This window comes from Ursus americanus, chromosome 27 (assembly GCF_024610735.1).
Source record: "Ursus americanus isolate L20-20 chromosome 27, mUrsAme1.1.p, whole genome shotgun sequence".
NCBI lineage: Eukaryota > Metazoa > Chordata > Mammalia > Carnivora > Ursidae > Ursus > Ursus americanus.
Genome location: NC_142153.1, coordinates 38194941 through 38216923, shown reverse-complemented (window position 1 = coordinate 38216923; position 21983 = coordinate 38194941). Strand labels below are relative to the sequence as shown.

Below are 21983 nucleotides of genomic sequence, written 5' to 3'. Positions count from 1 at the left end.
GTTCCTTGACTGTGGAACAGGAAACATCATAGAAGGAAAGACCAAGCAGAAGCTCTTAAAACAACTCCTTCTGACTACGATAGTAAATATATCCTTTCAGAAGAATAGCAGAGGTTAGTGCCACCCTCAAGGATTCACATAATTCCAAGTCTGACCAAACAATTCAAAATGGTGTCCTCATTAGAACCCCATTTTACTCATCAGTCTGACCCCTGCGGAATCTGGATGGATCATGGCAGGTGATAGTGGACTATCGCAAACTTAACATGTAATACCCCAATTTTAGCTGCCGTTCTGGATATGGTATCTTATGAGAGCAGATTAACTCAGACTGGGAATACGGTGTGCAGCTCCTGATCTGGAATGTATATTCTTTCGCTCCTCATCAGGAAGGAGGGCCACTTCTTATTCCATGGGACTAGAGTATGCGTTCACTGTCTTGCCCCAAAACTATGCGATGCTCCCACTCTAGTTTATTCTGATTAAATTTCAGGTTTTCAGGAAAGGCAACAAGTATTTGAAGGTTTGTCAGCTAGTACCGCATATTAAGATAGAGTCAAGACCTCAAAAATATGACGAGGTTTTTAGCAGGTCTATGTTCTCTATTCCATGGGGTGCTAACTCAAGAGTCTATCAGAGTCAAAGCCATAAGACTGAGATTTTCAGCTTGCGAGGTGGTAGTAAATATATTTCCATGAAGGGGAAGCCCTCCCCCGGAAATCACGTCTCTTTCCAGAGCCTGCTCCCGGAAGTACTGCTGTCTGTAGTGGGCGTGATGTCTTCAAGGCTACTTTGCGGAGCTGGAGCGGTGGCCACGCAGGCTCTCAGTGCCCGGGGTCCCAACAGAGTCGCCGCGGTGCACTCCATGGCATCTGGAGGTGGTGTCCCTACTGATGATGACCAGGCGACTGGGCTGGAGAGGGAGGTCATGAAGGCTGCACGGAAAGGACCGGACCCATACAATATACTAGCCCTAAAGGCAGCTGCAGGCACCAAGGAAGACCCTAATTTAGTCCCATCTATCACCAAGAAGCAAATAGCAGGCTGCATCTGTAAAGGGGACGATAGTATCGTCATCTTGTTCTGGCTGCACAAAGGCGAGGCCCAGCGATGCCCTAGCTGTGGAACCCATTACAAGCTGGTGCTGCACCAGTTGGCCCACTGAGCCTTTGCACTAGCTTACTCAAAATGTGCTGGGAAGCTTCTTCTTTCCAATAAGGACTGCCCATTGCATTGGCTCCTTCTCCCATAAATATATATATTTCTATGAAATTGCTGGTAAAAAGTCACTGGAAATTATAAAATGGTTGTTCAAGGTATTAGTGACGTTGTCTAAAGACTTTGAAATCTTGTGTGATCTTTTTTCCTTAAATCATCGCGTTCCCAGCGTGGAAAGGCGGCGTAACTCACTGTCATTTTATTCACACAGTGTATGCTTCGTGCTGGCAATCTGAGGACATTTACATATTTCACTATTTCCTTCAACACTTAACTAAGGTCAAAATGCTTCTGTTGGTCCAGCAGCTGTTCCCCGTAAATAAGCAGTGGACAAACTGGCTAAATTGTCATTTAATTGGTTAAATCAACATCAATGAAACAAGAAAATACCAGTTCATGTCGTGTGGATTTTCAGAGATAAACAGAATCAAAACCCACAAAGAATATGTTTCCCGTGGTTGGACCGTGCATATACCAGGAGCAGAGTCATGCTCTGTTCCTCAGAGCTCTTGTTCAGCTGGAAGGAGAGAAATGCCTGCCAGCAGACAGACCTGGTGGCAGTAACTCTCTCACTTTGTCTGCCATCGATTTGGTATGATGTCCACCAGTGGCCTCTGAGAGAGGCATTTTGCCAAGAATTGTTCCCCTTCCCCTTTAAGCATAACATCGGCTATTAACTTGGGGGCTGGTTTTACTTTTCTTAAGGGTTGTGTCCCTGACACCTGGTACTGTCACTGCCTTTTCTTTGCCTTTAGGGATAAGACTAATCAGCTCCATACTTAGAAAGCAATACTTTGCTTTTCTTCCAGAAAACCTTGTATGGATGCTCGAAAGGTCACTGGCTTGTTTGAAAATGATACACAAGATTTGATGGCTTTGTGTCATCGTGTGACAAAATTTCAATGTAGACAGCGCACTAGGGACAAAGAGCGAATGGATTACTAGTGAAAAGACAGTTCAATTTTCAGATCTCATAATCCTAAGTATCATTCACACCTTTCTTTTTTCAAAGCTTGTGCGAAATCATCACCTTCACAGATTCACCTGTCCCACACGCACAAATTCGCATTCTATGTTCGCCCCGGAATCTCGTGCACTCCATATGTGGACAATGTGATTCTGAGTCCTCGTTTGTGTGTTATTATTTCATTACGGTTTTTATACTTCACTAAACCATTCTGAGTCACTAATCCACTTTTGTGAAATGGAGCTAAAATGCAACATGTGGGTAGAAATACAAAGGCTTGTCTAATTAAGCGAGCGGGACCAGGTCAATGATTTGCAAGCACATAAACCAGGAGGCAGTAGATCCCCTTTACTGGACGGTGCTCCCTCCAAAATCATCAACACAGTTCGTAGCTTATGTGCAACCTCTAAACCCATAATATTTTTAGAACTTTACTGGCATTTCTGTGAAAATCCTGGTTTAGCTTACATTTAAAATTTATGACATGTATATGAACAAAATTGGTTCATAGCTTTCCCTCTGCAGACGCCTGTGGGCTGCCGGACAGACTGCTAGGGACGATCTGTGGTCGGTGAGCCACACTGCTCTGGGGTTTCTACCTTTTCCATCCCAGCAATTATATCAATATCTGCCTATGGTTTAAAAAGATCTTTTTCATAGTCGCATTTTTTACATATAATTCTTAGTTCTTGGACTTTATTTTGGCATATGAATAGATATGAGGATACCCCCACCCCCAAAATGTTACTTTATTAGTGTTATTGGTTAAATACTTTTAATTTTCTCCACTGATTTCAAATGCCATGCTTATCATATAGACTTTATCTTAGGCACAATTTCACGGGCTCCATTCAGAAGAGCCCTAGACGTGGAGATTTCTTTACTTTCTGTTGTGTTCATTGAGCATTCTGTCCTCACTCCTGCAGCATACAGCTGTAGGGAGGCTTAATATACTTTCATACTTGGTAGTGAAGGATCCACCTAACGTCTCTCCCAAAAATTGCATTGGCAAATTTTATTCTTTCCCAAGGGGATGCGTGCATGACTTCGTGGTTTTTTGTTTGTTTGCTTGTTTTTTGTTTTTGCTTTTTTTTTTGTTTATTTTTAAAAGATTTTATTTATTTATTTGACAGAGACAGCCAGCGAGAGAGGGAACACAAGCAGGGGGAGTGGGAGAGGAAGAAGCAGGCTCCCAGCGGAGAAGCCTGATGTGGGGCTCGATCCCAGAACTCCAGGATCACGCCCTGAGCCAAAGGCAGACGCTTAACGACTGAGCCACCCAGGCGCCCCTGGTTTTTGTTTTTCTTTGCACAACTTTTCAATATGTGGGGAACATTCTACAGATATAAGGTATTTTTATTCTTATAGTCTTTTTTGTTTGTTTTTTAAAGGATTTTACTTATTTATTTGACAGAGAGAGAACGAGGGAGCACAAGCAGGGGAAGCAGCAGCAGAGGGAGAAGCAGACTCCCCACTGAGCAGGGAGCCCAATGGGAATCAATCCCAGGATCAATCCCAGGGCTCTGGGATCATGACCTGAGCTGAAGGCAGATGCTTAACTGACTGAGCCACCCAGGAGCCCCTCTTGTAGTCTTTTTATTACTATTCACAGGCGTTCTATTAAGTGAAATAAAAAGCATTATCTCATTTTTGACATCTCAGGCGCTGTCTGGTAGTTCTACCAATAGGAGACATTTTATAAGAACCCTTTCATACTGAGATTCTATATTTTCCAATCTGGGATGATGACCATAATGGACTCATGGGGATATCACCAATCATTGTAATAGGGTAATATTTTTCCCCCAGTGGACTGTGGAAATACAGCCACAATATGCAAATTAAAGCAATTATGATTCAGATTACATTTCTGGGATGCTAAAACTGCCAATTGGAAGGTAAAAATTCAGTCAGCCAATCAGTTTCTTTGTCTCTGTGATTCTAAGCAATTTTTCACACACACACCCCCGCCCCCCCCCCCCTCCCGGCTAAATTAGAGAATCAGCAAGTTCAGTTTGGGCACAACTTCCAAATAGCACCTTATTAAATCACACATCTAAAATAAGCTGTGGGTCTTCCTAAGCACTTAGACTCTGTACGCTGGAGTGTCAGAGCAAATGGCTTTTGGATCCAGATGGTCCACGAAGCATCTTGTGATTAAGTGATCTGAAGCAAAGGACCCATTGGTGGCTTTGTATTGTTAGTAGTTAAATATGATTTGGCTTCTGTTATCAGAATTTGTAAAAAGAAAACAGAGCGGGTACTATGGTTCATACTTGTGCCAAGTTAGGTTTCTCTGTGGACTTCAAGAGGTTTTCTAAATGTTGTTTTATTATATTTGTAATTAGCCCTTGTGAAGAAAGACTCTTAGATTCTGCCGTGATGCATTGCAGATTTCATTATAACAAATATCCATGACCCCTGGTGCCTAACTGTAAACAACGATAGTTACTAGCCTCATTAGGAGACTAGCAGATGGCTTATAAAGTCCTCACTGGAGTTTAAATCCATTGGTGGCTTGCAGTGCGCAAATGTTTATCTTTAAACAGTATAAAATATGTCAGAAGGGGTCTGTGTTCTGTTTTCATTAGTATTAATGTATTCTGATCCTAGCAAGAAAAATTTCTTTGATTACATTTTTGTTCGGTTGTTTGCTTGCTTACTCTATGTGAAGTGATTCTCAGAATTTTTTTTTCCTGGTTTCTTACCTTTTAGAAGAACGAAAGTTTTGTCAACTTCTCACTTTTATCTTTTACTCATTTTACAAATCTTTATCGCATTCCTACCAGGAGCCGAGCTAAGACATTAGCGATGCGATAATGACTACAGCATTAGCAGACGCTCAATAAATACCAAAAGAACTGAAGTTAGAAGTTAGTTTTTATTTTGGGGCGCCTGCGTGGCTCAGTTGGTTAAATGTCTGCCTTCAGCTCAGGTCATGTTCCCAAGATCCTGGGATCGAGCCCCGCATCGGGCTCCCTGCTCAGCGAGAGTCTGCTTCTCCCTCTCCCTCTGCCCCTCCCCCTGCTTGTGCTCTCTCACTTTCTCTCTCTCTCTGTCAAATAAATAAACAACAAAATTTTTTTTAAAAGAAGTTAGTTTTATTTTATATAATAATACTTTCCAGCTAAATAGAACTTCAACACTATTTTCTAGACATGGAGCATATTATTTTTGTCTATAAACATTTCTTTTAAACTACAAAATGTTAGAAATTGGAGAAGGTACTCCATGCTGAAGACTGTTCTTAGTCCAACAGATATGAAATTCTCAGTGATAAAAGCTACCTAGATAAAATAATAATAATGGTGAACATTAATTAAGCATTTACTATGTGTCAGCACTTACCTGTAATATGAACTTCAGTACCTCAATTCTGTAAAGTATAATCAATTCATGGGGACAGTACTACTTTCCCATTTTACAGATAAGACTAAAGCTTAAAAATAATAATCAAGTTGCCCAAGTTCTCCCAAGTGGCAGAGCCCAGATTCAAATGGAGACAATCTGACACTAGACCCCATACAAATATTAATCATTACGCATTAATTGCAACAACTTTCACATCCAGACATCCATATGCCTACAACAGTCCATTCCTGGCCAGCATCTTCTGGGAGACTACCTTTATTAGGACTTCCCTGTTCAGACTTTGGAGCCTGCCTGCTTGGTTCAAATCTCGCCTCTGCCATTTAAAGCTTTGTGACTTTGGACATGTTACTTGACCTCACTGGGCCTTGTTTTCCTCATTTAGAAATTGGAGATAATTATAGTACCCACTCCTAGTGTTGATGTGTGGATTCAATGACAATATATGCCAGGCACTTAAGATAGCATATGGCGCATAAGACATGCTGTTGTGATGCAATTAGCTATCACCGCTATTACCATTACCAGTGTTGTTAAAAGGTCAGTCACTCCTATTTGAGCTCACTGTGACTGTACAGTGTTGCCACTTTGATTTTTAAAGAGAATATGGAACTCTAGATTTTTTAAAAAAATGTGAGGTCTTCCTGTTTTAAAAATGTCAGCACCTAAGGCAAATTTTCAATACTACTGAATGAGCCAAAGAAATTATGTCTGTGGGCCATAGTCAGCCCACCATAGCCGGGCTGTGATCTTCGGTGGAGGAACTGTGGTGGAGACCCACAGAATGCAGGCCAAAGAGCACAGACATGGGGGTGGGGAGGGTCTGAGCCACTTGGAACAGCCCAGCCGCTAAGCAGGTCTTTGGGAGACTCGGTCACTCAGCTGTTGGGCTTAACCTGGTCTGACTGGCTTGATCCACTGCCCTGTGTTTCTGGCCGATAAGACTTCAGTGTGGTACCATTATTCTTTACTTATCCTTCTTCTCTTAAAGATGATCAATTTGAGTCAATTACTTAAAACCAAAGAAAAATGAATCAAATGATGAAAGAAAGTTTTAAGATTTCCATTTCCAGAAACAAAACTCCTTAAATTGTCCACAGAGAAGGTTTTGCTTGGTGTGAATAAACCAGTGTTCTAAATATCCTTGGAAATCAGAGGACCATATGCTGATTCCCGTTTCTATGATGGTTATCCCAGAGTGCCTAGGCTCTGTCACAATATACTGTCATCCATAGGACCCCACTATTTTAAAAATATTATCTGAATTGAATTTCGTTTATCTGCCAGGTATCCCAGCACCTGCGTCCTTCACCACCTGGCTGTCAGCAGTCACAGCAGAAGTCACTCTGGCCTGAACTCTGGTCCCCAGAGCTGCTCCCTACACCTATTGCAGCTATTCTAGCAGCTTCCCAGGGATACATTCCAGCCGATACAAATATCCTGAGATAGATGTGTGGTTTGAAAAAACTCAGTCATGGTTAATGACTATTCGTGTCGACTTAAAGAATGCATAAATACAGGGATTCGCAGGATTAAGTAAAGAACACTGTGTGGTCAGAGATGCCATGAAAGGAGACAGAATGACCTATATGTGCCAACCACAGCTTTCCTCCACGGTGTGGTGTCCAGGAGGGCCAAATACACTTACCACTCAGCAGGGACAAACCATACACAGCGGGCTCCAGTCTCTCTCTTCTGTGTTGAAGAATATCACGCCCAGCTTTGTGTTTTTATGTGAAATAACTTGTTCTTTTCATTCATTCGTTAATTGATTTAATTGTTAATCTCCTACCCTGTTCCAGGCACCATGGGGGTGGGTGGGCGGCACTGAGAATATAACAGTGAGCAAGATAGAGTCCCCGGGAGGAGAGGCAGACAAGTGAAAACACGATGCAGTGGGATGAGGGCTAAGAGAGGGGGAAATCAGGGGAGGCTTCACAGAGGAAGAGGCATCCATCTCCTTTATCTTATTGTGAAATCAGTATCTTCCAATGCAACTAGCTGGGTCAGTCCGATGAGAAGGCAGAATGACCAGCCCCGAGGTCTCCTGCCGTTGGGAGTCACAACCCGAAGGAGGGATTTCCTGGGAGGCATTGTTCAGTGGCGCGGCCTTCTTTATCAGTAGGTACCCTCCCCCTCCCCAGGCCAGGTCCCACCTCGGCAGCACCGTGATGCGGCCCCGTGGGTCCTGCGTGCCCAGGGGCGGGCACCGCGCTTGCTTTCTGCCAATGCCCCCCTTGGCTTCCATCAGTCTCACTTAGCTTCGTTCTCACGGCGGGCTCTTGCCCTGGACTCTCTTCTCTTGCCCCTTTTGCCTCCCTCTCCACCTGGCACACACTTGACTTCCTCGGATGGGGCGTTTCCTTCAATTTCAGGGTCCGGCGGTGGGCGAGGTGTTGGCGGGACCCCGGGTTGCGCGGCGGCCCCGCGTAGCTGCTCGCACTCTGCCACCTGCAGGCGAGGGGCGGCCTTGCACGGGGCGATGCAACGTGTGCCTTGTCGTCTGCGGGAGGATGAAGACCCAGCAGCGTCTCGGGAACCGAGCCCAGCTGCGCGGCCGTCGACGCCCTTGGAAGAGGAAGGTCCTGCCTCTTAGCTATCTGTCCCGCTTGTCTAGTCTCTGGATGTGGAAGCGAACGGTCAGAAATAACAGGCGCGTCGAGGCAGCCCAGAGTCAAGCAATGCCACTGTTCAGAGGGGAAAGACTCAGTGTGTGTGCGTCAGACTCAGAAGACGACTGGGCTGCCTGGCACTCGGAGAACGGAGTGGCTATTTTGGACTAAGCCTCTTCTAAAATAGGGAGGCCCACTGGCTGGGATTTGGAGATCTGAAGAAAGACCTCGGGTTCACTCGAAGGTACAGCGTTTTGGCTTGCCAGCAAAATACCGTGAGTGGGTGAGGATGAGGGGGACGAGTGCTCGGGAGCTAACGACTTGAGTTGGAGTGAAAACAAGAATAAAAGACTTTGTATTCAATTTCCATTCCCTTGAAACACACCGCCCTGTGGGAGCCCTCCATAATTAATGATATTACCATGCAACAGTAGGACTACAGAGATACACTAATATCGATGAGTACTCTTTCATTTTTATTGCACTTTTCAAGTATGCCAAAAAACATTAAAAGTTCATAAAAGAAAACAGCTTGGCTTAATCATGACTGATCTCATACCTGAAAATGGTCCATGGTACCACAGGCTTCCCAGCCATCTGCGATAATTGGGACAGTCCCATTTTTCACTGTCTGACTTCCCAGATGTCTGGACGTTCCAGATAAACCCTTGGGTTTGGGTATTGGCTTTTACCAGAAGCAACACAGTCTTGGGAGACTAAATCCTATTTGATTCCAGAAATACTCGGAGGAAGGAAATGGACAGTGGTAAATAAGATGCTGAATTTGTCGGCTAATGAGTATTTATTATATCAAGCAATACCAACTGACCTCTTATCCTTAAAATTTCTCCAATCGTGGCTTGCATGGAGTGGACTACACAGCAGTTGAACTCATAGCTCCTACTGCTCGAGCCGACTGTGCCGAAGATTTGCTGCTTGAAAGCAGGCAGGGTGCAAACCTCTCTATGCTTACACATTCGAGAGGGAAATAGGTTTCTAGTCCTTTATATATTTTTAAAAGATTTTATTTATTTATTTATTTATTTATTTATTTATTTGAGAGAGAGCATAAGCGGGGGAGAGGTAGAGGCAGAAGCAGGTTGCCTCCTGAGCAGGGAGCCCAATTCAGGACTTGATTCCAGGACCCTGAGATCATGACCTGAGCCAAAAGCAGACACTTAACCGACTGAGCCACCCAGGCGCCCCAGTTTCTAGTCCTTTAATAAATAATCCTAATTAGCCTCTCTCCCCGTAAAAAAAAAAATCAATAGGAAGGATAATGAGGAGGAAGCCATCACCTGACCGGGTTGAAAGGTAGATTTGATGAAGTCTTGTGTGTGGCAGGTAGCGTTTGCTCACCCAGCACTCCCTGTGAGCCCCTGCACACTCAGCCCTGTACTTAGGTGGTGACCAGTTCCAGGCAGAAGTGAAGTGGACGAGTGTCCCTTCTGGATGAGGCTTTTAAGAGTGAATGCTTCTCCCTCTCCCTCTGCCTGCAGCTCCCCCTGCTTGTGCTCTCTCTCTCTCAAATAAATAAATAAAATCTTAAAAATATATTTAAGAGTGAATGGGAGTTTTCTACGCTTTACCTCAGTGTTCCTGGAAGCCCCATGTGGACTGAGGGAAGCCAGCAAGTTTTAGCGACCTGACTCAATGATAAGGAAGAGTCACCAGGCCCATAGTGGACTTCATGTGAGCTGGAAATGAACCTTAATTAAACCCTAAGTCACTGAGATTTCAGGATTTATCTCTTACCTCGGCATATCATCACCTATATATACCGTAGACTGCTTATCTTTTTTCTAAAGCATAAATGAGAGCACAAACCAATAAGTATTTGTTGTGCCCCTATTACATGCAGGGGGACATAATGGTGAATTCTCTCCCTGGGCAGGGTTTTCTCCTTGGGAAACTCTGACTCACCAGTCACCATTCCCAGGGATGCCCGTACTGACGGCTGGTGTTAATCCAATTCGGGACTATTTGTCACTCACCACCCACTCCTGTGGAGGAAGCATTGACTCTGGTGCCAGAAACTCAAATTAGCTTTTGATATTTCACGTCCGTTAATTTTATCTATTTACTTATTTAAAACAACTGTGACTTTCTTAGTTTTAAGCACGCATTAAAGTACATTTTGTACTTGCTGGTGGATTAGTATCTCTTGAAACACATCATTTGAAGTCATTCTAGATGCCTCATTGTCTTCCCAAATGAGGCTGCCATTAAGCCCTACCGCTGCCGTCACGGAACATTCAAAGCACCCCCATCCTTGCTGTAATCCCCACCAATGGGCTCAATTTAAAAACTCTGACTTTTGGGTGGATAGTACAGGATAAGTGGGGCAGACCAGAGAAAGCCCACCGTCTTTGAAAATTTCATCGGAGAGTCTTGCTTGTCGTAAAATTCTTGAGCGGTGTCCACAGTGGAGCCTACCCTCAGAAAGAAGGAACTCCATTTTGTTTGGCCTCCTCACTGAGAAACCTTAAGTAAAGACTAGTGAAACTTGACTGGGGAAGGAGAGATTAACGTGTACTCCACTTCTCAAGTGCAAAGAAATTTCAGGGAGCTGTAAAGTGTGAGTATGTGTATAACTTTTTATTTTCCTTTGATGTGTGATTAGGCTTACTGGCTCCGAGTAGTTAACACTTCCACACAAGCTGTGGCAGCCAACACATTGTACGTTCATTTGTAGATTAGTTTTCAATCCAGCGTATCTGCAGAAAAGAGAATAAAATCTTACGAAAGAACACAAAATAGCCCCCATAAGCCAGAATATGATATTTTTGACAGAAACTAAAGAGAAGAGGGCGTTCATTGCTATAACACACAGCTCGCCATTTAATTCTTCCTGTAACCCTGAAGGTGGCAATTATCCCTGTTTTTTATAGATGAGGATACTGAGCCTTGAGAGAATATGGGGGCTTCCTAAATTCTGTCAGCTGGTGCCACTAGGAAAGGGTGGAGCTGGCGGGCAGGTCCTGGTGTGTCTCACACGGGCGTCAGCTTCTTTGCCACTCTGTCAGGCAGGCCATGGCGTGATGCCCCACAGCACATTCTGTCTTCAGGCCACTCTACAGCAACTGGCTCTCTAAAGGAGTGAGGGCATGCATTTTCAAGGCTGGTGATCTTACCCCCAAGGGGACAAAAGTTGGTTCTTGGGAAGGGGCAGAAACCTTATTCTCGTCATAAATCACAAATGTGCATACAGTACAGACACAGAGATATCCAGTATACCTGTGCTTTTAAAATTTCAGGCAAGGGGGGCAATTAGGAAAAAATTCTCTAAAAAGGCACCTTCTGGGGGCAATAATGATAAAAAAAAAAAAGGTGAGGACACTGAGCAAGGGGAGGAGGCCTGAGAGGCACAGGCGGCTGTGGGCCCCGCCATTGTTGTGCTTGGTGATCTGGGGCCATGATGCTGGAATGACCTGGAGTCCTGGCTCCTCCAGCTCTTTCTCACCCTTTCTGAACATGAAGTCCAGAAAAGCACAGGCCAAAGCCATGACAAGAGTCTGTTGCTAGACCCCAACCCCGACCTTTCCCTCTTCAGCTCCTCCTCAGGAATTCACTGGTGGATTTATTTCCACACGGCAAGGGCAAAGGGCTTCAAGGAGACGAACATACCTCCTTTCCATAAGCAGTTTGGGGACACCCGAAGTGGGAACACTCCCCATGGCAGAGATTCAAACCCTCACATCGATCCAGTTCACGGAGCCTCCAGGTCAGGGCCCGTGTGGAGCCCTCCGACTGCTCTGGGGTGACTGGCACCAAGGGTGGGGTAGCTGGAAAGCTTGTCACAAGATGAAAGTCATCTTCAGGTCTACCTAAAGATTCCTCCACCAAAGTGGGATTTGAAGCTTTACTCCTGAGAGCTCAGGGGTCTCCCTTGTCACTCCTCCAGGAGACTGTGGAAGTGGTTTTAATGGCTGAATTCTTTTGGGTCACTTCCTTGACAGAACAGAACTTAAGGCGGGCCTGCTCAGATCATGGTCCTGCTCAGTTGTCACTTAAAAAATGATACCAGCTATAGTCCTAGGAACAATTAAAAAAAAAGTCAAAAAAGTGAAATCTCAAGATCAGGGCTCCATGATCTGTGCCTTCTTTGCCTCGTGAGAGGGCACAACTGTTTTCTACTAACTTTTGTCTTTATCTCGAAGAAGGGAAAGGACTATTTAAGATTTTTTAAATGCGAGATAAGGGAAGCGCTCTGTTAACGGTTGAAGGAAAACCATACATTTAGGTCACTCACCAACGCGCTTAAAAGAAAATGTCTCCAGTGACCATAAATAATTGGATTTCTTACAGGGGGCACACAATGCTTCAGATAACTTCTTTCCCCTTTATCTGGATTTTTGATACCTGGTAGGAGGGAGGGGGGGAGAGACACTTCACAGTGGATGGAGGTAGAGAAAAGGGAAAGATCTAGCAGTTGTTTTTCTTACCGTGCCTTATCATTTACCTCAGCCAGGAGTCACTAACACGCCAGGTCACCCCCGAGGTCGAGGGCAAGACGAGAAGTTTACACAGCCACGCGGGGAGTTTGCTGGCTGGGGGCACACATCAAAGTGTGACAACAAACATGAGAAGAAGATTTGTTCAGGTACAGAGATCAAGATAACAGTGCTTTCCTCGCAATATTCCAGCACTTTGGTGGAAGGGACGCTTTACGCTTCAACATCAATTCTCTCCGAGCTTTTGAGCGGGAGCAGAACACAATTAAGGGTTTGGTGAGCTCTCCTGTTTCTTTAGAAGTGAGCTCTTCCTCATAATTTATTGTTTCACTAATGTCTTCCTCTGTACCAACTTCAAATTTGAAACAGAAATCTGCCCCTTTTTCATTGTGATAGAATATACACAACGCAAAGTTTATCATTTTAACCGTTTTTAAAGATACAGGTAAGTCCTTTCTCGTTCTTCTGCAAGCATTGCCACCATCCATCACCAGAACTTTCTCGTCTTTCTTCTCTGAAACCCGTACCCATTAAGCGGAACTCCCCCTTCCTTTCAAAATCCTATCACCCCCCCATCACCTGGTAACCACTGTTCTCCCGTCTATAAACCTGACGGATCTGGGTGCCATTCAGGGCCTCTGATTCTGCAATGGGTTCATTTGTTCAAAATGGTAGACATGGATATCTGTGTTTTGTTTCTGATGTTGCTTCACTTTATATGGTGAGCTGTATGACTTCAAGCAGTCTCAAGTTTCTGCAACGATTAAGAAAACCAGCAAATTAATGTGTCACAGCATTAGGGAGGTAATGGTATGATAAATAAAAAAACTCTTGCACAACCACTGTTAAGGGGGCATTTAATTGTGTTACACTGAATCGTAAAATACAACAAAGTGTATAAGACACATATGTATGATTTAAAGACTAATGTTCCGATGAATTTGTCACCCAAATGAAAAAATAGAAGATTCCTAGTACCTCGGAAGCCCTGTGTGCCCTTCCTCTAGCCCATGTTACTGTCCTTGGGAGTAATGGTTTGTAACCCTGGCTACACATTAGAATCACCTGATGCCATTACACATTACACATTAGAATGGGGAGTTTTAATATAATTAATAATAATATAATATAATATAATATAATATAATATAATATATCAGGTTTGATTCTAATATATATACATAGCAGGCAGCTGAGGGTAAAACCCACTGTACTAAAGAGTTCTTAAGCTTCAAATTTTAACCTAAAGATCTTTTAAAATGTAGCCTCTAAAGGGCTTGCACATCCCTTGTTAGATTTCTCCTCAGGTACATTATATTTTTGTTACTATTGTGAATTGTATCTTAACTGATTGTCACCAGTGTATATTGGCTTTTGTAGGTCAAGGGTATCCAGCAAACATGCTACGTACTTTAATTAATTATGACGATTTATCTTCAGATCGCTTGGAGTTTTCTATGTGGAGAGTTGTATCATCTCGCAAGTGATGACCATTTTCTTTCTTTCTGACCAGTTCTTCTATATTTTCCTGTTTTTTGCTTTTCTTACTGCATGGCTAGGCCTTTAAAATAATCTTAAAGAGAAAGAATGCTATTTCTGATCTTCCAGAGAATATTTTCAGCGTTTCATAATAACATATGATGTTTTCTTTCTTTCTTTCTTTCTTTCTTTCTTTCTTTCTTTCTTTCTTTCTTTCTTTCTTTCTTTTTCTTTCTTTCTTTCTTTCCTTCTTTTAAGATTTTATTTATTTGACAGAGAGAGAGACAGCCAGCAAGAGAGGGAACACAAGCAGGGGGAGTGGGAGAGGAAGAAGCAGGCTCCCAGAAGAGCAGAGAGGCCGATGTGGGGCTCGATCCCAGGACTCTGGGATCACGCCCTGAGTGGAAGGCAGACGCTTAATGACTGAGCCACCCAGGTGTCCCCAACATATGATGTTTTCTAAGATTTTTGTCTGGAGATTGTCTTTTATAGAGGTTAAGAAAGTTGTTCTTTATTTTTGACTCCCTGAATTTTTATTATGAATGGACACTGAATGTCATCAAATGATTTTTCTGCATTATTTTCATTTTCTCCTTTGAAGATTTATTATTACGGATGAATTACATCAATTGGCCTTGAATTCTTAGGATCAGCCCAACAAGGATTTAATACATGGCTGCATTTGATTTGCTTATATTTTGTTCAAAATTTTCATATCTCTGCAGGCTCTACTCACACTCTCTTTTTCTGTTCTCTGGAAGAGATGGAAATCATCTATTCCTTGACTATTTTGGTAGAACTGGAACTAGTCATTTGAGCCTGTTTATTTGTGATGAGACTTCAGTGGTTGAGATATTTTTTAGGGATATTTATTCGTTTGCTAGAACTGCCGTAGCAAAGCACTACAGACTGAGGGGCTTAAATAACAGAAATCTACGTTCTCACCGTTGTGGAGGCCTGAAGGCCAAGAGCCAGGTGTCGGCCTGGTTGGTTCCTCCTGAGGCCTCTGTCCTTGGCCTGCAGATGGTCTTCTCCTCCCCGCGTACTCACAACATCTTTTCTGTGTGTCTGTGTCCTAACCTCTTCTTCTTCTTTCAGAATTGTAGGGTTTTTCCCGCCAGTTCCCATTTAATTTATTTATTTGAATAGATTGTAAAGTTTATTTTCCATAATCCCATATTAAATGAAATTTAGGCAGTTTCTAATTTTAATATAATACATTTCATGGTAATTAACATATTTGGGGGCACGTATGGATATATTTTTTTAAGTTTTTATTATTGAAGTGTAGTTGACTAGTCCTATCTTCTTATGAAAAGTTAAGGGTCCGACTCTTGGTTTCGGCTCAGGTCCTGATCTCAGGGTCGTGGGTTGGGGCCCTGTGTCTGTGCTCAGTGAGGAAGATTCTCTCTCCCTCTGCCCCTCACCCCCAACTCGCATGCGTGCTCTCTCTCAAATAAATAAATAAATCCTAAAAAAAAAAAAAACCCACCAGTCATATTGAGATAAGACCTACCCTAATGATCTCATTTCTATTTCATTATTTCTTTAAAGATCCTATCTGCAAATACAGTCACATTTGAAAGTATTGAGCATTAAACCTTCAGCACATGATTTTGGTGGTGGTGGGGAGTATAATAACAGGAATTTTTGTGTGTGGCATGAGGTAAAGGTCGAGTTTATTTTGGTTTCCATATAGATAATTGGTTGTCCCAACACCATTTGTTATAAAGATAATCCTTTCCCTTATCGAATTACTTTGGCACCTTTATCAAAACTTTGTTGATCATAAATACATGTGGCTCTAATTTTGGACTCCATGTCTGTACCATTGATCTAAACGTCTACCCTTGTACCGAAATCACACTGTCTTAATTACAGCAGCTTTACAGGAAACCTCGCGAGCAGGTAGCTAAGTTGTCCAAATTTGTTCTTCTCTTTCACAATAGTTTTGGCTCTTCCGGGTCTTTTCGTTTCCATATACATCTAGAATCAGTTTTCCAGTTTCTACAAAAGAAGATTCTGCTGGGATTTTTACTAGCGTTATGTTTGATCTAGAGATCAATTTGGGGAGAATTAGCACCTTAGCAGTATCCAATCCAGTAACAAAGTATATCGCTCCATTTATTAAGGTGCCTAATTTTTATCAGTGGTCTTTTACAGGTTTTTTAATATGTATAAGGTATGTCTTGGATATATCTTGTTAAATTTATTCCTAAGTCCTTCGTGTCTCTATGCTATTATAAGTAGTATTATCTTAACATTTCATTTCCAGTTGTTTATTGTGGTATAGAGATATACTTGCTTTTGACGTGTGGAGCTATCTCGTGACCGGGATACATTCACCAGTTAGTTGCGTAGCATTTTTGTAAATTTCTTAGTATATGATTACATTACCTGTAAATAAAGGCAGTTATATTTTCCCATTTCGATCTATATGTGTTTCTTTTTTAATGCTTGCCTTATTGCACTGGTAAGGACATCCAGAAGACTGTTGAATAGAAATGGTGAGACAGGACATCTGAGAGAGGGCATTTTTGCCGTTCCTGATAAGGGGGAAAGCCTTCAGTCTTTCACTGTTAGGTATATTAGTGGAAAGGGGGCGCCTGGGTGGCTCAGTCGTTAAGCGTCTGCCTTCGGCTCAGGGCGTGGTCCCGGCGTTCTGGGATCGAGCCCCACATCAGGCTTCTCCGCTAGGAGCCTGCTTCTTCCTCTCCCACTTCCCCTGCTTGTGTTCCCTCTCTCGCTGGCTGTCTTTCTGTCAAACAAATAAATAAAATCTTAAAAAAAAATATTAGTGGAAAGGCTTTCGTAGATACTGGGCCAAATAAATAGAATGGTGCATTTCACCATTTTCAGTGCGGACGATTTTACCGGGCCTTCTTCATGGTTGTACATAATGATGCGGATTAATAGTAAGTGTACAAAATTCTCACTTCAGGGTGAGACTATGACATTTTTTTTTTGGTTTATTTTATTGTTTAAAGTAAGCTCTCCACCCAACATGGGGCTCAAATTCACAACCCTGAGTTCAAGAGTCACGTGCTCCACTGACTGAGCCACCCAGACGCCCCGAGGTTATGACGTCCTTATAGAATATTTTCATAAACCTCATCGGGTCTTAGGTTATAGAACTACGCTGATAACCTGTTATGTAAAGACCTCTGGGTTGAAAGGATCTTCGATGAACACCGCGGGAAAGATTCTGATGTTTAGAGTGGGCAAAGCTGGTGCATAGCACCAGGACAAAATTATTCAGTCTCGGTCTGTCGTACTTTGGTCTACATATTTACTCAGTTTTTAGTTTTCTCTTCTCAGGGTTAATTATTCATTTAATAATGGGTTTCTGGTGTGACTAACTACCAGTTAAAGAGAACGATCTTTGCAGTTCATGAATTTTCATGGACCTACCTTTCACATTATTCCATTCCAGACCAGATCCAGGTTTTAACAGACAATTTTTAGTGTTGATTAAACCTTATAAAAATGGTTTCTTATACAAATTTCCCTTTAATCCTTAAAAGAAAAAACCAATAAGGCTTTAAGATGCATGACTTTTCCAATTATTCTTCATTTATTGTGGAAATTAGATTGAGTTTGGTTTTTAGCCAGAATATATATAAAATACGTCCAGTGGATGTAGTATCATTTACCTTTAAGGTGCTTGTATCTCAGTTAGAGAAAATAACTGGACTTACTGAGTGTTACACAGAAGAGAAAATTATTAAATTATTGCTTGCCAGGGTCCTTCTTTCATACCTTTTCTGGAGGAAAATTGTCAGTTCAGAATTTCTCTTATGGGTCTCAGAGGCTAGTAAGTTATTGAATGCAGAAAATGTCTTGTTTTAAACTTATATGCATGTGAAAAATCACCTCTTAAAAAGTCTCTAGTGTGATATAATGCGCAGCTTATGCAATCACTGTAGGTAGATTTTACCATATTTATAGGGATGCACAGATATACATTCTTGAGCTTCTCCGCATGTCTTCAAGAATTTTCTTCTGAGGCCCATTCCTGGGGCTTTCTGTTTAGATGAAAGGAAGGATGTCTATGTGCCTTTCACTGACAGCCCGAATTATTTGAGTTTTGGTTTAAAATTTAGTCTAAAAAGCAAAATGCGCCTTCTTCTCACCCGAGCGTTAGAAAAGACCTGAAGGCACGGAGTAGGTATTGGTTTTGGGGGAACCGAGGAACTGTATTTGTAGATCATTGCCTGAAGCAGGGACACTGAAAATTTGGTTTTACCTTGAAAATTGTGACATCGTTAGCGTGACAGATATTTGGTGGAATCCCACCGTCTCTGATAGTGAAATCATAATTCGAGGGTACTGTCTGTTTATTTTTTAAATTACTTTTTAATATTATGTTCTTTTTTTAAAAGATCTTATTTTTAGGTAATCTCTGCATGCAATGTGGGGCTGCAACTCACGACCCCGAGATCGAGAGCCACATGCTCCACTGACTGAGCCAACCCAGCGCCCGAGGTTACTGTTTGTTTAGGTCAGACAGGAAGTGGAGGCAAGATGAGTCTTTCCTGTGTTTTTGATTTGCAGCCGTAAAGCTCTGCGGGGGAAATGTACAATCAGGCATTCATTTATGGAAAAACGTGCATCTAGCAGAAACCAATCCCTCTGTAATGTCACTTTTTTCCCCCCATAGAATATGAATATTAGGAAATATGGTTGCATGTGGCTTTATATTGGATTCTGTCTAAGCCTTTTCTGATCCATAAACAAATAAAAAGGATTTTAGGGCTGTAATGCAATTTTAGCAATGCTGGACACCTTCTAGTAATAAGAACACACATTTGAAAGCACCCAGCCTTCTTGTCTATGCTCAGATATTTTTAAATCAGTCCTCCCTGAAAATCTCAGATGGTTTCAAAATGCCTCTGGGCCGATGCCAAATGCTAGTGGGAACACAGGAGGTTCCTTCACTCTCATATGATAGGAAAACCCCCCAAGTATTAGGACTTCTTGTCAAGGGAAACTTGCCAAGTGTGCAGGTGTCGGAGAAATGAGCTCAGTCAGCTTTGCGCACATAGACTGAGTCCGCCCACGGACACACAGAATTAAATAAAACAGTAAAAGAAGAAATACTGAGAACTAGGATCAATATTTACTTAACAGAGTAGATATGCTCGGAAAAATTAACTTTGGCCTTGCTGTCACGGTAGGAGTGCCAGCTGCCAGCTCCGGGTTCTGTGGGGGAACAGCCGACAGGGTCGCAAATGTGCAGGGAGTGTTCTTCCCTGAGAGGTGTCTGCATGCGAGGGTGGAAGGTTGGAAGGGAACAGAGGGTGGCCGGCCAGGTCCTTCTTCTCGTGGGGCAGCTGCCACAAATCCTCCTAGCTTCCGAGGTGAATTTTCCTGCTGATTCATTTCAATTTTGAAAATGTTCAAAATAAAAATTGAGGAGTTGTCATTCATCAAGTTGTAAGAATAAATCAATTAAGAGATGCCAAAAAGAATTTGATAAAAGTCAGGATCCATTTTACGACTTAAAAAAATCAGCAGTAAGTGATGCTTGGGTGGCTGAGTCGGTTAAGCGTCTGCCTTCGACTCGGGTCATGATTCCAGGGTCCTGGGATTGAGTCCCGCATCGGGCTCCCTGCTCTGTGGGTAGGCTGCTTCTCCCTCTTCTCCCTGCTTGTGCTCTTTCTCACTCTCTCTGTCAAATAAATAAATAAAATCTTTAAAAAAATTTAGCAGTAAGTCATAAGATTGATAAATCAGAGAACTAATAATAAGAATTTCTGTTCATCAAAATATCTTATTAGAAGAGTTTAAAATGCTAAAGATATACGGAAAAGTTACAGAATATATACGCAATGCATATAACAAACTAAGGAATTGTGTGTCTGGAATTTACACAGAAATCCTATAAATCAATAAGAAAAAGGTAGATGAAGCACTAGAAAAGTGAATAATAGTTTTGATCAGGTGGAAGTGATCAATAGTTTTGAATAATAGTTTTATTCAGAAAAGGGGATATTTAAGGGGCCAATAAACATAAGGAAAGGTACTCAACCTCATTAGTTGTCAGCGAAATGCAATTTGAAACCACGGTGGGACACAATTAAAAACCAACAAAATGGTCAAATGCGTGGGATGGGGAGGGATGTCTGGTGGTGGTGTGAATTGGTACAACCACGTTGGAAGACAGGCATTCCACATAAAGTTGAATATATCTATATGTATTGTATGACTGAACAATTTCACTCTGATGTATGTTCAATAACAAAAATTAAACCGAGGACATTTAAAAGATCTAATTGGCTTTATTACCTGATTCATGAATCAGGCAGCGCCCTGTCTAGCCAGTAGAGGGGAGCTCCAAAGGGCTACAGAAAAGAAAAGGTTTTTAAAGGTAGCAGGGGAACAGAAAAAAAAGAAATTATTAGCAAAGAATCCATTGTTTTAGGCAAGGTTGCCTTCCTAAGGGGAACAGAAGGGTCTATTAGTAAATTTCCTAATGCTGACCAGGCAGGTCCCATGGTGACTGGTTAAAGGTCGCATTTTTGGTGGGGTTGACGGGGGGTGGGGGTGAAACTACAGTTTGGTTGGGTAGTAAGTCTTGGTTTACCGACTTGGGGCTTTAATGGATGCCATTTTGGGCCCGTGGTTCTCTTTTTAACAGGTATAGACCCAACAGAAAAAGCAGACCCCTATGTATCAGAATACATTCACCACAATATCATAGCATCCGTCAGCCAAACTAGAAACAACCAAAAAGCCCACCAGCAATCGCACGGGTAGATACATGGTGGCCCTGCTGTGATGGAATGCTACCAGTGATGAGAATGAACACACTGTGGTTCTAATAGCAGCATGGACTCATCTCAGACATACTGCTGAGTGAAGGAAGCCAAGCACACACGAGTGTCTCTGTCTCCTTATGCGTCTACTGTATGCGAATAGACACGTGAGTCCATATATAAGTTCAAATGTAGACAAAACAAGTTTACGGTGTTAGAGGTCAGTGTGGTTGGTAACTCTGGGGTAGAGGGAAGGAATAGGGACTGAGTGAAGGCGAGGTAAGGGGGTTCTGGGGACCTGCTCGTCCTTCATTGGATGGAAGTTGGAGTTGTCTTCACTTGGTTTTCATTCACCCAGGTGAACGCATAGGACTTGTACCCTTTTCTATTTAACGCACGTCGCTGTGCTCACGTATGCTTCCTCTGCTCTACAGCAACAGAAAGCGTGGTTTTTCTAAAGCTGGGACCAAGGAACTGAGCAGAGTTTCAGCCAAAGATGCAAATCCCTGTCACTTCCAGTGACCAAAGCCTCTCCTGATTTCATGTCATAGCTGCTTAACATTTTGCAGGTTTTTTTTTTTTTAATTTCCTCAGGAGTGAAGACACTTTTAAAAGGTTGAATCTGCATACCTAAAGCTCTGAGATAATGACAAGTGTCGCAAGTCCTCACTTCTGCTCTCACATGCAGACACAGTGATCACTGCGAAATATCTCAGAGGAGGCTTCTTTATCTTCCTCACTCACTTTTTTGAACTCTGGGTTACTTTTCGAATTTGCAAATGGCTGCTAAGCACACACGAGCATTAAGCACATTAACATTCCTCAGAACAAATGTCAGAGTGAATACAAAACCTGTCCCCTTACCTAGAACATATGGTTTTAACAACAACAGTGGTAATTTTTCATGTACCAGAGATGAACAGTTTGGCTTGTGCCTTTTTTTATGAATTCAATCTGTTCCTGGTCCCAAGCCTGTAGTATGTCTCTTTCTTTCTGAATGGCTCTCAAAAACGAGATGACAGTCTGTAGATATTTCCCTTTACCACCAAGGGTGCTCATCTTTTGGAAGACTTGGGAACAGATGAAAGTACTCGTTTCTTGGAATGGAAATTACCAATGGGTAGAA

General features: G+C 42.4%; 1 pseudogene; it reads left to right on the top strand.

The window, feature by feature from the left end:
• The first annotated feature begins 775 nt into the window (after positions 1-775).
• LOC123784571 (cytochrome c oxidase subunit 5B, mitochondrial pseudogene) lies at positions 776-1238 on the top strand (annotated as a pseudogene).
• The last annotated feature ends 20745 nt before the right edge of the window (positions 1239-21983 follow it).